The sequence below is a fragment of the Phyllobates terribilis genome, unplaced genomic scaffold (assembly GCF_046119375.1).
Source record: "Phyllobates terribilis strain yellow unplaced genomic scaffold, ASM4611937v1 Scaffold_12__6_contigs__length_324123572, whole genome shotgun sequence".
Taxonomy (NCBI): domain Eukaryota; kingdom Metazoa; phylum Chordata; class Amphibia; order Anura; family Dendrobatidae; genus Phyllobates; species Phyllobates terribilis.
In genome coordinates this window covers 111,806,208-111,823,163 of record NW_027362772.1, presented here as the reverse complement: position 1 = coordinate 111,823,163, position 16,956 = coordinate 111,806,208, and positions in this window count along the sequence as shown.

The window sequence follows — 16,956 nt, the reverse complement described above, 5'->3', positions numbered from 1 at the left end:
TGATGGACTCATTGGGCGAATCGCTCTGGAACTGAAATCGGAATGCTCACTGACATTTGCCCTATCTGAAAGTCTGATAAACGCCGGAAAAATGACTAAGTCCAAAAAAAAAATTTTTTCTACTTTTTTCAATTTTAACCCCGTGGGATATATATTCTACCCACACAAATTTGGAACTCTCCTGGGGTACCCTCACACATACTATTCCCTCATTTAGTGGATATTTTCACAAAAAAGTGAAATTTTCAAAAATCCAGAAAATTTGCTGAAAACGACTAAATATCAAGGACTCATTGGGCAAATAGCTCTGGAACTGAAATCGGAACGCTCACTGACATTTGCCCTATCTGAAAATCTGATAAACGCCGGAAAAATGACTAAGTCCAAAAAAAATTTTTTTTCAACTTTTTTCAATTTTACCCCCGTGGGATATATATTCTACCCACACACATTTGGAACTCTCCTGGGGTACCCTCACACATATTATTCCTTATTTAGTGGATATTTTCACAAAAAAGTGAAATTTTCAAAAATCCTAAATATTGGCTGAAAACAACTAAATGTCAAGGACCCATTGGGCGAATCGCTCTGGAACTGAAATCGGAACGCTCACTGACATTTGCCCTATCTGAAAGTCTGATAAACGCAGGAAAAATGATTAAGTCCAAAAAAAATTTTTTTTAACTTTTTTCAATTTTACTCCCGTGGGATATAAATTCTACCCACACACATTTGGAACTCTCCTGGGGTACCCTCACACATATTATTCCCTCACTTAGTGGATATTTTCACAAAAAAGTGAAATGTTCAAAAATCCAGAAAATTGGCTGAAAACGACTAAATATCAAGGACTCAGTGGGCAAATAGCTCTGGAACTGAAATCGGAACGCTCACTGACATGTGCCCTATCTGAAAGTCTGATAAACGCCGGAAAAATGACTAAGTCCAAAAAAAATTTTTTTTTCAACTTTTTTCAATTTTACCCCCGTGGGATATATATTCTACAGACACACATTTGGAACTCTCCTGGGGTACCCTCACACATATTATTCCCTCATTTAGTGGATATTTTCACAAAAAAAGTGACATTTTCAAAAATCCAGAAAATTTGCTGAAAACGACTAAATATCAAGGACTCATAAGGCGAATCGCTCTGGAACTGAAATCGGAGCGCTCACTGACATTTGCCATATCTGAAAGTCTGATAAACGCCGGAAAAATGACTAAGTCGAAAAAAAAAAAATTTCAACTTTTTTCAATTTTACACCGGTGAGATATATATTCTACCCACACACATTTGGAACTCTCCTGGGGTACCCTCACACATATTATTCCCTCATTTAGTGGATATTTTCACAAAAAAATGAAATTTTCAAAAATCCAGAAAATTTGCTGAAAACGACTAAATATCAAGGACTCATTGGGCGAATCGCTCTGGAACTGAAATCGGAGCGCTCACTGACATTTGCCATATCTGAAAGTCTGATAAACGCCGGAAAAATTACTAAGTCTAAAAAAAAAATGTTCAACTTTTTTCAATTTTACACCCGTGAGATATATATTCAACCCACACACATTTGGAACTCTCCTGGGGTACCCTCACACATATTATTCCCTCATTTAGTGGATATTTTCACAAAAAAGTGAAATTTTCAAAAATCCAAAATATCGGCTGAAAACAACTAAAGGTCAAGGACCCATTGGTCGAATCGCTCTGGAACTGAAATCGGAATGCTCACTGACATTTGCCCTATCTGAAAGTCTGATAAACGCCGGAAAAATGACTAAGTCCAAAAAAATTTTTTTCAATTTTTTTCAATTTTACCCCCGTGGGATATATATTCTACCCACACACATTTGGAACTCTCCTGGGGTACCCTCACACATATTATTCCCTCAATTAGTGGATATTTTCACAAAAAAGTGACATTTTCAAAAATCCAGAAAATTGGCTGAAAACGACTAAATATCAAGGACTCATTGGGCCAATCGCTCTGGAACTGAAATCGGAATGCTCACTGACATTTCCCCTATCTGAAAGTGTGATAAACGCCGGAAAAAATACTAAGTCTAAAAAAATTTTTTTTTCAACTTTTTTCAATTTTACCCCCGTGGGATATATATTCTACCCACACACATTTGGAACTCTCCTGGGGTACCCTCACACATATTATTCCCTCATTTAGTGGATATTTTCTCAAAAAAGTGAAATTTTCAAAAATCCAGAAAATTGGATGAAAACGACTAAATATCAAGGACTCATTGGGCGAATGGCTCTGGAACTGAAATCGGAACGCTCACTGACATTTGCCCTATCTGAAAGTCTGATAAACGCCGGAAAAATGACTGTCCAAAAAAAAATTTTTTTAAACTTTTTTCAATTTTACCCCCGTGGGATATATATTCTACCCACACACATTTGGTACTCTCCTGGGGTACCCTCACACATATTATTCCCTCATTTAGTGGATATTTTCACAAAAAAGTGAAATTTTCAAAAATCCAGAAAATTGGCTGAAAACGACTAAATATCAAGGACTCATTGGGCAAATCGCTCTGGAACTGAAGTCGGAACGCTCACTGACATTTGCCCTATCTGAAAGTCTGATAAACGCCGGAAAAATGACTAAGTCCAAAAAAATTTTTTTTTAAACTTTTTTCAATTTTACCCCCGTGGGATATATATTCTACCCACACACATTTGGAACTCTCCTGGGGTACCCTCACACATATTATTCCCTCATTTAGTGGATATTTTCACAAAAAAGTGAAATTTTCAAAAATCCAGAAAATTGGCTGAAAACAATTAAATATCAAGGACTCATTGGGCCAATCTCTCTGGAACTGAAATCGGAATGCTCACTGACATTTCCCCTATCTGAAAGTGTGATAAACGCCGGAAAAATGACTAAGTCTAAAAAAATTTTTTTTTAAACTTTTTTCAATTTTACCCCTGTGGGATATATATTCTACCCACACACATTTGGAACTCTCCTGGGGTACCCTCACACATATTATTCCCTCATTTAGTGGATATTTTCTCAAAAAAGTGAAATTTTCAAAATCCAGAAAATTGGATGAAAACGACTAAATATCAAGGACTCATTGGGCGAATGGCTCTGGAACTGAAATCGGAACGCTCACTGACATTTGCCCTATCTGAAAGTCTGATAAACGCCGGAAAAATGACTGTCCAAAAAAAAATTTTTTTAAACTTTTTTCAATTTTACCCCCGTGGGATATATATTCTACCCACACACATTTGGTACTCTCCTGGGGTACCCTCACACATATTATTCCCTCATTTAGTGGATATTTTCACAAAAAAGTGAAATTTTCAAAAATCCAGAAAATTGGCTGAAAACGACTAAATATCAAGGACTCATTGGGCGAATCGCTCTGGAACTGAAATCGGAACGCTCACTGACATTTGCCCTATGTGAAAGACTGAAAAAATGCCGGAAAAATAACTAAGTCCAAAAAAAAATTTTTTTCAACTTTTTTCAATTTTACCCCCGTGGGATACATATTCTACCCACACACATTTGGAACTCTCCTGGGGTACCCTCACACATTTTATTCCCTCATTTAGTGGATATTTTCACAAAAAAGTGAAATTTTCAAAAATCCAAAATATTGGCTGAAAACGACTCAATGTCAAGGACTCATTGGGCGAATTGCTCTGGAACTGAAATTGGAACGCTCACTGACATTTGCCCTATCTGAAAGTCTGATAAACGCCGGAAAAATGACTAATTGCAAAAAAAAACTTTTTAAACTTATTTCAATTTTATCCCCGTGGGATATATATTCTACACACACACATTTGGAACTCTCCTGGGGTACCCTCACACATATTATTCCCTCATTTAGTGGATATTTTCACAAAAAAGTGACATTTTCAAAAATCCAAATTATTGGCTGAAAACAACTCAATGTCAAGGACCCATTGGGCGTATCGCTCTGGAGCTGAAATCGGAACGCTCACAGACATTTGCCCTATCTGAAAGTCTGATAAACGCTGAAAAAATGACTAAATCCAAGAAGAAAAATTTTTCAGGTTTTTTCAATTTTACCCCCATGGGATATATATTCTACCCACACACATTTGGAACTCTCCTGGGGTACCCTCAAACATATTATTCCCTCATTTAGTGGATATTTTCACAGAAAAGTGAAATTTTAAAAAATCCAAAATATTGACTGAAAACGACTCAATGTCAAGGACTCATTAGGCGAATCGCTCTGGAACTGAAATCGGAACGCTCACTGACATTTCCCCTATCTGAAAGTCTGATAAACGCCGGAAAAATGACAGAGTGCAAAAAAAAAAATTTTCAAATTTTTTCAATTTTACACCCGTGAGATATATATTCTACCCACACACATTTGGAACTCTCCTTGGGTACCCTCACACATATTATTCCCTCATTTAGTGGATATTTTCTCAAAAAAGAGAAATTTTCAAAAATCCAGAAAATTTCATGAAAACGACTAAATATCAAGGACTCATTGGGCGAATCGCTCTGGAACTGAAATCGGAACGCTCACTGACATTTGCCCTATCTGAAAGTCTGATAACCGCCGGAAAAATGACTAAGTCCCAAAAATTTTTTTTTTCAACTTTTTTCAATTTTACCCCCGTGGGATATATATTCTACCCACACACATTTGGAACTCTCCTGGGGTACCCTCACACATATTATTCCCTCACTTAGTGGATATTTTCACAAAAAAGTGAAATTTTCAAAAATCCAGAAAATTGGCTGAAAACGACTAACTATCAAGGACTCATTGGGCGAATCGCTCTGGAACTGAAATCGGAACGCTCACTGACATTTGCCCTATCTGAAAGTCTGATAAACGCCGGAAAAATGACTAAGTCGAAAAAAAAAAAATTTCAACTTTTTTCAATTTTACACCCGTGGGATATATATTCTACCCACACACATTTGGAACTCTCCTGGGGTACCCTCACACATATTATTCCCTCACTTAGTGGATATTTTCACAAAAAAGTGACATTTTCAAAAATCCAGAAAATTGGCTGAAAACGACTAAATATCAAGGACTCATTGGGCAAATCGCTCTGGAACTGAAATCGGAACGCTCACTGACATTTGCCCTATCTGAAAATCTGATAAACGCCGGAAAAATGACTAAGTCCAAAAAAAATTTTTTTTTAACTTTTTTCAATTTTACCCCCGTGGGATATATATTCTACCCACACACATTTGAAACTCTCCTGGGGTACCCTCACACATATTATTCCCTCACTTAGTGGATATATTCACAAAAAAGTGAAATGTTCAAAAATCCAGAAAATTGGCTGGAAACGACTAAATATGATGGACTCATTGGGCGAATCGCTCTGGAACTGAAATCGGAATGCTCACTGACATTTGCCCTATCTGAAAGTCTGATAAACGCCGGAAAAATGACTAAGTCCAAAAAAAAAATTTTTTCTACTTTTTTCAATTTTAACCCCGTGGGATATATATTCTACCCACACAAATTTGGAACTCTCCTGGGGTACCCTCACACATACTATTCCCTCATTTAGTGGATATTTTCACAAAAAAGTGAAATTTTCAAAAATCCAGAAAATTTGCTGAAAACGACTAAATATCAAGGACTCATTGGGCAAATAGCTCTGGAACTGAAATCGGAACGCTCACTGACATTTGCCCTATCTGAAAATCTGATAAACGCCGGAAAAATGACTAAGTCCAAAAAAAATTTTTTTTCAACTTTTTTCAATTTTACCCCCGTGGGATATATATTCTACCCACACACATTTGGAACTCTCCTGGGGTACCCTCACACATATTATTCCTTATTTAGTGGATATTTTCACAAAAAAGTGAAATTTTCAAAAATCCTAAATATTGGCTGAAAACAACTAAATGTCAAGGACCCATTGGGCGAATCGCTCTGGAACTGAAATCGGAACGCTCACTGACATTTGCCCTATCTGAAAGTCTGATAAACGCAGGAAAAATGATTAAGTCCAAAAAAAATTTTTTTTAACTTTTTTCAATTTTACTCCCGTGGGATATAAATTCTACCCACACACATTTGGAACTCTCCTGGGGTACCCTCACACATATTATTCCCTCACTTAGTGGATATTTTCACAAAAAAGTGAAATGTTCAAAAATCCAGAAAATTGGCTGAAAACGACTAAATATCAAGGACTCAGTGGGCAAATAGCTCTGGAACTGAAATCGGAACGCTCACTGACATGTGCCCTATCTGAAAGTCTGATAAACGCCGGAAAAATGACTAAGTCCAAAAAAAATTTTTTTTTCAACTTTTTTCAATTTTACCCCCGTGGGATATATATTCTACAGACACACATTTGGAACTCTCCTGGGGTACCCTCACACATATTATTCCCTCATTTAGTGGATATTTTCACAAAAAAAGTGACATTTTCAAAAATCCAGAAAATTTGCTGAAAACGACTAAATATCAAGGACTCATAAGGCGAATCGCTCTGGAACTGAAATCGGAGCGCTCACTGACATTTGCCATATCTGAAAGTCTGATAAACGCCGGAAAAATGACTAAGTCGAAAAAAAAAAAATTTCAACTTTTTTCAATTTTACACCGGTGAGATATATATTCTACCCACACACATTTGGAACTCTCCTGGGGTACCCTCACACATATTATTCCCTCATTTAGTGGATATTTTCACAAAAAAATGAAATTTTCAAAAATCCAGAAAATTTGCTGAAAACGACTAAATATCAAGGACTCATTGGGCGAATCGCTCTGGAACTGAAATCGGAGCGCTCACTGACATTTGCCATATCTGAAAGTCTGATAAACGCCGGAAAAATTACTAAGTCTAAAAAAAAAATGTTCAACTTTTTTCAATTTTACACCCGTGAGATATATATTCAACCCACACACATTTGGAACTCTCCTGGGGTACCCTCACACATATTATTCCCTCATTTAGTGGATATTTTCACAAAAAAGTGAAATTTTCAAAAATCCAAAATATCGGCTGAAAACAACTAAAGGTCAAGGACCCATTGGTCGAATCGCTCTGGAACTGAAATCGGAATGCTCACTGACATTTGCCCTATCTGAAAGTCTGATAAACGCCGGAAAAATGACTAAGTCCAAAAAAATTTTTTTCAATTTTTTTCAATTTTACCCCCGTGGGATATATATTCTACCCACACACATTTGGAACTCTCCTGGGGTACCCTCACACATATTATTCCCTCAATTAGTGGATATTTTCACAAAAAAGTGACATTTTCAAAAATCCAGAAAATTGGCTGAAAACGACTAAATATCAAGGACTCATTGGGCAAATCGCTCTGGAACTGAAATCGGAACGCTCACTGACATTTGCCCTATCTGAAAATCTGATAAACGCCGGAAAAATGACTAAGTCCAAAAAAAATTTTTTTTTTAACTTTTTTCAATTTTACCCCCGTGGGATATATATTCTACCCACACACATTTGAAACTCTCCTGGGGTACCCTCACACATATTATTCCCTCACTTAGTGGATATATTCACAAAAAAGTGAAATGTTCAAAAATCCAGAAAATTGGCTGGAAACGACTAAATATGATGGACTCATTGGGCGAATCGCTCTGGAACTGAAATCGGAATGCTCACTGACATTTGCCCTATCTGAAAGTCTGATAAACGCCGGAAAAATGACAGTCCAAAACAAAATTTTTTTAAACTTTTTTCAATTTTACTCCCGTGGGATATATATTCTACCCACACACATTTGGAACTCTCGTGGGGTACCCCCACACATATTATTCCCTCACTTAGTGGATATTTTCACAAAAAAGTGAAATTTTCAAAAATCCAGAAAATTGGATGAAAACGACTAAATATCAAGGACTCATTGGGCGAATCGCTCTGGAACTGAAATCGGAACGCTCACTGACATTTGCCCTATCTGAATGTCTGATAAACGCCGGAAAAATGACTAAGTCGAAAAAAAAAAATGTTCAACTTTTTTCAATTTTACACCCGTGAGATATATATTCTACCTACACACATTTGGAACTCTCCTGGGGTACCCTCACACATATTATTCCCTCATTTAGTGGATATTTTCACAAAAAAGTGAAATTTTCAAAAATCCAAAATATTGGCTGAAAGCGACTCAATGCGAATCGCTCTGGAACTGAAATCGGAGCGCTCACTGACATTTGCCATATCTGAAAGTCTGATAAACGCCGGAAAAATGACTAAGTCGAAAAAAAAAAAATTTCAACTTTTTTCAATTTTACACCGGTGAGATATATATTCTACCCACACACATTTGGAACTCTCCTGGGGTACCCTCACACATATTATTCCCTCATTTAGTGGATATTTTCACAAAAAAATGAAATTTTCAAAAATCCAGAAAATTTCATGAAAACGACTAAATATCAAGGACTCATTGGGCGAATCGCTCTGGAACTGAAATCGGAGCGCTCACTGACATTTGCCATATCTTAAAGTCTGATAAACGCCGGAAAAATTACTAAGTCTAAAAAAAAAATGTTCAACTTTTTTCAATTTTACACCCGTGAGATATATATTCAACCCACACACATTTGGAACTCTCCTGGGGTACCCTCACACATGTTATTCCCTCATTTAGTGGATATTTTCTCAAAAAAGTGAAATTTTCAAAAATCCAGAAAATTGGATGAAAACGACTAAATATCAAGGACTCATTGGGCGAATCGCTCTGGAACTGAAATCGGAACGCTCACTGACATTTGCCCTATCTGAAAGTCTGATAAACGCCGGAAAAATGACTAAGTCCAAAAAAATTTTTTTTAAACTTTTTTCAATTTTACCCCCGTGGGATATATATTCTACCCACACACATTTGAAACTCTCCTGGGGTACCCTCACACATATTATTCCCTCATTTAGTGGATATTTTCACAAAAAAGTGAAATTTTCAAAAATCCAAAATATTGGCTGAAAACGACTCAATGTTAAGGACCCATTGGGCGAATCGCTCTGGAACTGAAATTGGAACGCTCACTGACATTTCCCCTATGTGAAAGTCTGATAAACGCCGGAAAAATGACTAAATCCAAGAAGAAAAATTTTTCAGGTTTTTTCAATTTTACCCACGTGGGATATATATTCTACCCACACACATTTGTAACTCTCCTGGGGTACCCTCACACATATTATTCCCTCATTTAGTGGATATTTTCACAAAAAAGTGAAATTTCCAAAAATCCAGTAAATTGGCTGAAAACGACTAAATATCCAGGACTCATTGGGCGAATCGCTCTGGAACTGAAATCGGAACGCTCACTGACATTTGCTCTATCTGAAAGTCTGATAAACGCCGGAAAAATGACTAAGTCCCAAAAAAAATATTTCAACTTTTTTCAATTTTACCCCCGTGGGATATATATTCTACCCACACACATTTGGAAATCTACTGGGGTACCCTCACGCATATTATTCCCTCACTTAGTGGATATTTTCACAAAAAAGTAAAATTTTCAAAAATCCAGAAAATTGGATGAAAACAACTAAATGTCAAGGACCCATTGGGCGAATCGCTCTGGAACTGAAATCGGAACGCTCACTGACATTTGCCCTATCTGAAAGTCTGATAAACGCCGGAAAAATGACTAAGTCCAAAAAAATTTTTTTCAATTTTTTTCAATTTTACCCCCGTGGGATATATATTCTACCCACACACATTTGGAACTCTCCTGGGGTACCCTCACACATATTATTCCCTCACTTAGTGGATATTTTCACAAAAAAGTGACATTTTCAAAAATCCAGAAAATTGGCTGAAAACGACTAAATATCAAGGACTCATTGGGCAAATCGCTCTGGAACTGAAATCGGAACGCTCACTGACATTTGCCCTATCTGAAAATCTGATAAACGCCGGAAAAATGACTAAGTCCAAAAAAAATTTTTTTTAAACTTTTTTCAATTTTACCCCCGTGGGATATATATTCTACCCACACAAATTTGGAACTCTCCTGGGGTACCCTCACACATACTATTCCCTCATTTAGGGATATTTTCACAAAAAAGTGAAATTTTCAAAAATCCAGAAAATTTGCTGAAAACGACTAAATATCATGGACTCATTGGGCGAATCGCTCTGGAACTGAAATCGGAGCGCTCACTCACATTTGCCATATCTGAAAGTCTGATAAACGCCGGAAAAATGACTAAGTCGAAAAAAAAAAAATTTCAACTTTTTTCAATTTTACACCCGTGAGATATATATTCTACCCACACACATTTGGAACTCTCCTGGGGTACCCTCACACATATTATTCCCTCAGTTAGTGGACATTTTCACAAAAAAGTGAAATTTTCAAAAATCCAGAAAATTGGCTGAAAACGATTAAATATCAAGGACTCATTGAGCGAATCGCTCTGCAATTGAAAGCGGAACGCTCACTGACATTTCCCCTATCTGAAAGTCTGATAAACGCCGGAAAAACGACTAAGTCCAAAATAAATGTTTTCAACTTTTTTCAATTTTACCTCCGTGGGATATATATTCTACCCACACACATTTGGAACTCTCCTGGTGTACTCTCACACATATTATTCCCTCATTTAGTGGATATTTTCACAAAAAAGTGAAGTTTTCAAAAATCCAGAAAATTGGCTGAAAACGACTAAATATCAAGGACTCATTGGGCGAATCGCTCTGGAACTGAAATCGGAACGCTCACTGCCATTTGCCCTATCTGAAATTCTGATAAACGCCGGAAAAATGACTAAGTCCAAAAAAATATTTTTTTCAATTTTTTTCAATTTTACCTCCGTGGGATATATATTCTACCCACGCACATTTGGAACTCTCCTGGGGTACCCTCACACATATTATTCCCTCATTAAGTGGATATTTTCACAAAAAAGTGAAATTTTCAAAAGTCCAAAATATTGGCTGAAAACGACTAAATATCAAGGACTCATTGGGCGAATCGCTCTGGAACTGAAATCGGAACGCTCACTGACATTTCTCCTTTCTGAAAGTCTGATAAACGCCGGAAAAATGAATATGTCAAAAAAAAATTTTTTTCAACTTTTTTCAATTTTACCCCCGTGGGATACATATTCTACCCACACACATTTGGAACTCTCCTGGGGTACCCTCACACATATTATTCCCTCATTTAGTGGATATTTTCACAAAAAAGTGAAATTTTCAAAAATTCAGAAAATTGGCTGAAAACGACTAAATATCAAGGACTCATTGAGCGAATCGCTCTGCAATTGAAAGCGGAACGCTCACTGACATTTCCCCTATCTGAAAGTCTGATAAACGCCGGAAAAATGACTAAGTCCAAAATAAATGTTTTCAACTTTTTTCAATTTTACCTCCGTGGGATATATATTCTACCCACACACATTTGGAACTCTCCTGGTGTACTCTCACACATATTATTCCCTCATTTAGTGGATATTTTCACAAAAAAGTGAAGTTTTCAAAAATCCAGAAAATTGGCTGAAAACGACTAAATATCAAGGACTCATTGGGCGAATCGCTCTGGAACTGAAATCGGAACGCTCACTGCCATTTGCCATATCTGAAAGTCTGATAAACGCCGGAAAAATGACTAAGTCGAAAAAAAAAAAATTTCAACTTTTTTCAATTTTACACCCGTGAGATATATATTCTACCCACACACATTTGGAACTCTCCTGGGGTACCCTCACACATATTATTCCCTCAGTTAGTGGACATTTTCACAAAAAAGTGAAATTTTCAAAAATCCAGAAAATTGGCTGAAAACGATTAAATATCAAGGACTCATTGAGCGAATCGCTCTGCAATTGAAAGCGGAACGCTCACTGACATTTCCCCTATCTGAAAGTCTGATAAACGCCGGAAAAATGACTAAGTCCAAAATAAATGTTTTCAACTTTTTTCAATTTTACCTCCGTGGGATATATATTCTACCCACACACATTTGGAACTCTCCTGGTGTACTCTCACACATATTATTCCCTCATTTAGTGGATATTTTCACAAAAAAGTGAAGTTTTCAAAAATCCAGAAAATTGGCTGAAAACGACTAAATATCAAGGACTCATTGGGCGAATCGCTCTGGAACTGAAATCGGAACGCTCACTGCCATTTGCCCTATCTGAAATTCTGATAAACGCCGGAAAAATGACTAAGTCCAAAAAAATATTTTTTTCAATTTTTTTCAATTTTACCTCCGTGGGATATATATTCTACCCACGCACATTTGGAACTCTCCTGGGGTACCCTCACACATATTATTCCCTCATTAAGTGGATATTTTCACAAAAAAGTGAAATTTTCAAAAGTCCAAAATATTGGCTGAAAACGACTAAATATCAAGGACTCATTGGGCGAATCGCTCTGGAACTGAAATCGGAACGCTCACTGACATTTCTCCTTTCTGAAAGTCTGATAAACGCCGGAAAAATGAATATGTCAAAAAAAAATTTTTTTCAACTTTTTTCAATTTTACCCCCGTGGGATACATATTCTACCCACACACATTTGGAACTCTCCTGGGGTACCCTCACACATATTATTCCCTCATTTAGTGGATATTTTCACAAAAAAGTGAAATTTTCAAAAATTCAGAAAATTGGCTGAAAACGACTAAATATCAAGGACTCATTAGGCGAATGGCTCTGGAACTGAAATCGGAATGCTCACTGACATTTGCCCTATCTGAAAGTCTGATAAACGTCGGAAAAATGACTAAGTCCAAGAAAAAATTTTTTTAAACTTTTTTCAATTTTACCCCCGTGGGATATGTATTCTACCCACACACATTTGGAACTCTCCTGGGGTACCCACACACATATTATTCCCTCATTTAGTGGATATTTTCACAAAAAAGTAAAATTTTCAAAAATCCAGAAAATTGGTTGAAAACGACTAAATATCAAGGACTCATTGTGCGAATCGCTCTGAAACTGAAATCGGAATGCTCACTGGCATATGCCCTATCTGAAAGTCTGATAAATGTCGTAAAAATGACTAAGTCCAAGAAAAATTTTTTTTCAACTTTTTTCAATTTTACCCCCGTGGGATACATATTCTACCCACACACATTTGGAACCCTCCTGGGGTACCCTCACACATATTATTCCCTCATTTAGTGGATATTTTGACAAAAAAGTGAAGTTTTCAAAAATCCAGAAAATTGGCTGAAAACGACTAAATATTAAGGACTCATTGGGCGAATCGCTCTGGAACTGAAATCGGAACGCTCACTGACATTTGCCCTATCTGAAAGTCTGATAAACGCCGGAAAAATGATTAAGTCCCAAAAAATATTTTTTCAACTTTTTTCAATTTTACCGCCGTGGGATATATATTCTACCCACACACATTTGGAACTCTCCTGGAGTACCCTCACACATTTTATTCCCTCATTTAGTGGATATTTTCACAAAAAAGTGAAATTTTCAAAAATCCAGAAAATTGGCTGAAAACGACTAAATATCAAGGACTCATTGGGCGAATGGCTCTGGAGCTGAAATCGGAACGCTCACTGACATTTGCCCTATCTGAAAGTCTGATAAACGTCGGAAAAATGACTAAGTCCTAGAAAAAATTTTTTCAACTTTTTTCAATTTTACCCCCGTGGAATATATATTCTACCCACACACATTTGGACCTCTCCTGGGGTACCCACACACATATTTTTCCCTCATTTAGTGGATATTTTCACAAAAAAGTAAAATTTTCAAAAATGCAGAAAATTAGCTGAAAACGACTAAATATCAAGGACTCATTGGGCGAATGGCTCTGGTGCTGAAATCGGAACGCTCACTGACATTTGCCCTATCTGAAAGTCTGATAAACGTCGGAAAAATGACTAAGTCCAAGAAAAAAATTTTTTAAACTTTTTTCAATTTTACCCCCGTGGGATATTTATTATACCCACACATATTTGGAACTCTCCTGGGGTACCCTCAAACATATTATTCCCTCATTTAGTGGATATTTTCACAAAAAAGTGAAATTTTCAAAAATCCAAAATATTGGCTGAAAACGACTAAATATCAAGGACTCATTGGTCGAATCGCTCTGGAACTGAAATCGGAATGCTCACTGACATATGCCCTATCTGAAAGTCTGATAAATGTCGTAAAAATGACTAAGTCCAAGAAAAAAATTTTTTCAACTTTTTTCAATTTTACCCCAGTGGGAAATATATTCTACCCACACACATTTGGAACTCTCCTGGGGTACCCTCACAAATATTATTCCCTCATTTAGTGGATATTTTCACGAAAAAGTGAAATTTTCAAAAATCCAAAATATTTGCTGAAAACGACTAAATATCAAGGACTCATTGGGCGAATCGCTCTGGAACTGAAATCAGAACGCTCACTGACATTTGCCCTATCTGAAAGTCTGATAAACGCCAGAAAAATGACTAAGTCCAAAAAAAATATTTTTTCAACTTTTTTCAATTTTAACCCAATGGGATATATATTCTACCCACACACATTTGGAATTCTCCTGGGGTACCCTCACACATATTATTCCCTCATTTAGTGGATATTTTCACAAAAAAGTGAAATTTTCAAAAATTCAGAAAATTGGCTGAAAACGACTAAATATCAAGGACTCATTGGGCGAATGGCTCTGGAACTGAAATCGGAATGCTCACTGACATTTGCCCTATCTGAAAGTCTGATAAATGTCGTAAAAATGACTAAGTCCAAGAAAAAATTTTTTTCAACTTTTTTCAATTTTACCCCAGTGGGATATGTATTCTACCCACACACATTTGGAACTCTCCTGGGGTACCCACACACATATTATTCCCTCATTTAGTGGATATTTTCACAAAAAAGTAAAATTTTCAAAAATCCAGAAAATTGGCTGAAAACGACTAAATATCAAGGACTCATTGTGCGAATCGCTGTGGAAATTAAATCGGAATGCTCACTGACATTTGCCCTATCGGAAAGTCTGATAAACGTCGGAAAAATGACTAAGTCCAAGAAAATTTTTTTTTCAACTTTTTTCAATTTTACCCCCGTGGGATATTTATTATACCCACACATATTTGGAACTCTCCTGGGGTACCCTCACACATATTATTCCCTCATTTAGTGGATATTTTCACAAAAAAGTGAAATTTTCAAAAATCCAAAATATTGGCTGAAAACGACTAAATATCAAGGACTCATTGGTCGAATCGCTCTGGAACTGAAATCGGAATGCTCACTGACATATGCCCTATCTGAAAGTCTGATAAATGTCGTAAAAATGACTAAGTCCAAGAGAAAAAATTTTTCAACTTTTTTCAATTTTACCCCCGTGGGATATGTATTCTACCCACACACATTTGGAACCCTCCTGGGGTACCCTCACACATATTATTCCCTCATTTAGTGGATATTTTGACAAAAAAATGAAGTTTTCAAAAATCCAGAAAATTGGCTGAAAACGACTAAATATTAAGGACTCATTGGGCGCATCGCTCTGGAACTGAAATCGGAACGCTCACTGACATTTGCCCTATCTGAAAGTCTGATAAACGCCGGAAAAATGATTAAGTCCCAAAAAATATTTTTTCAACTTTTTTCAATTTTACCGCCGTGGGATATATATTCTACCCACACACATTTGGAACTCTCCTGGAGTACCCTCACACATATTATTCCCTCATTTAGTGGATATTTTCACAAAAAAGTGAAATTTTCAAAAATCCAGAAAATTGTCTGAAAACGACTAAATATCAAGGACTCATTGGGCGAATGGCTCTGGAGCTGAAATCGGAACGCTCACTGACATTTGCCCTATCTGAAAGTCTGATAAACGTCGGAAAAATGACTAAGTCCTAGAAAAAATTTTTTCAACTTTTTTCAATTTTACCCCCGTGGAATATATATTCTACCCACACACATTTGGAGCTCTCCTGGGGTACCCACACACATATTTTTCCCTCATTTAGTGGATATTTTCACAAAAAAGTAAAATTTTCAAAAATGCAGAAAATTAGCTGAAAACGACTAAATATCAAGGACTCATTGGGCGAATGGCTCTGGTGCTGAAATCGGAACGCTCACTGACATTTGCCCTATCTGAAAGTCTGATAAACGTCGGAAAAATGACTAAGTCCAAGAAAAAATTTTTTTAAACTTTTTTCAATTTTACCCCCGTGGGATATTTATTATACCCACACATATTTGGAACTCTCCTGGGGTACCCTCAAACATATTATTCCCTCATTTAGTGGATATTTTCACAAAAAAGTGAAATTTTCAAAAATCCAAAATATTGGCTGAAAACGACTAAATATCAAGGACTCATTGGTCAAATCGCTCTGGAACTGAAATCGGAATGCTCACTGACATATGCCCTATCTGAAAGTCTGATAAATGTCGTAAAAATGACTAAGTCCAAGAAAAAAAATTTTTCAACTTTTTTCAATTTTACCCAAGTGGGAAATATATTCTACCCACACACATTTGGAACTCTCCTGGGGTACCCTCACAAATATTATTCCCTCATTTGGTGGATATTTTCACGAAAAAGTGAAATTTTCAAAAATCCAAAATATTTGCTGAAAACGACTAAATATCAAGGACTCATTGGGCGAATCGCTCTGGAACTGAAATCAGAACGCTCACTGACATTTGCCCTATCTGAAAGTCTGATAAACGCCAGAAAAATGACTAAGTCCAAAAAAAAAATTTTTTCAACTTTTTTCAATTTTAACCCAATGGGATATATATTCTACCCACACACATTTGGAATTCTCCTGGGGTACCCTCACACATATTATTCCCTCATTTAGTGGATATTTTCACAAAAAAGTGAAATTTTCAAAAATTCAGAAAATTGGCTGAAAACGACTAAATATCAAGGACTCATTGGGCGAATGGCTCTGGAACTGAAATCGGAATGCTCACTGTCATTTGCCCTATCTGAAATTCTGATAAACGTTGCAAAAATG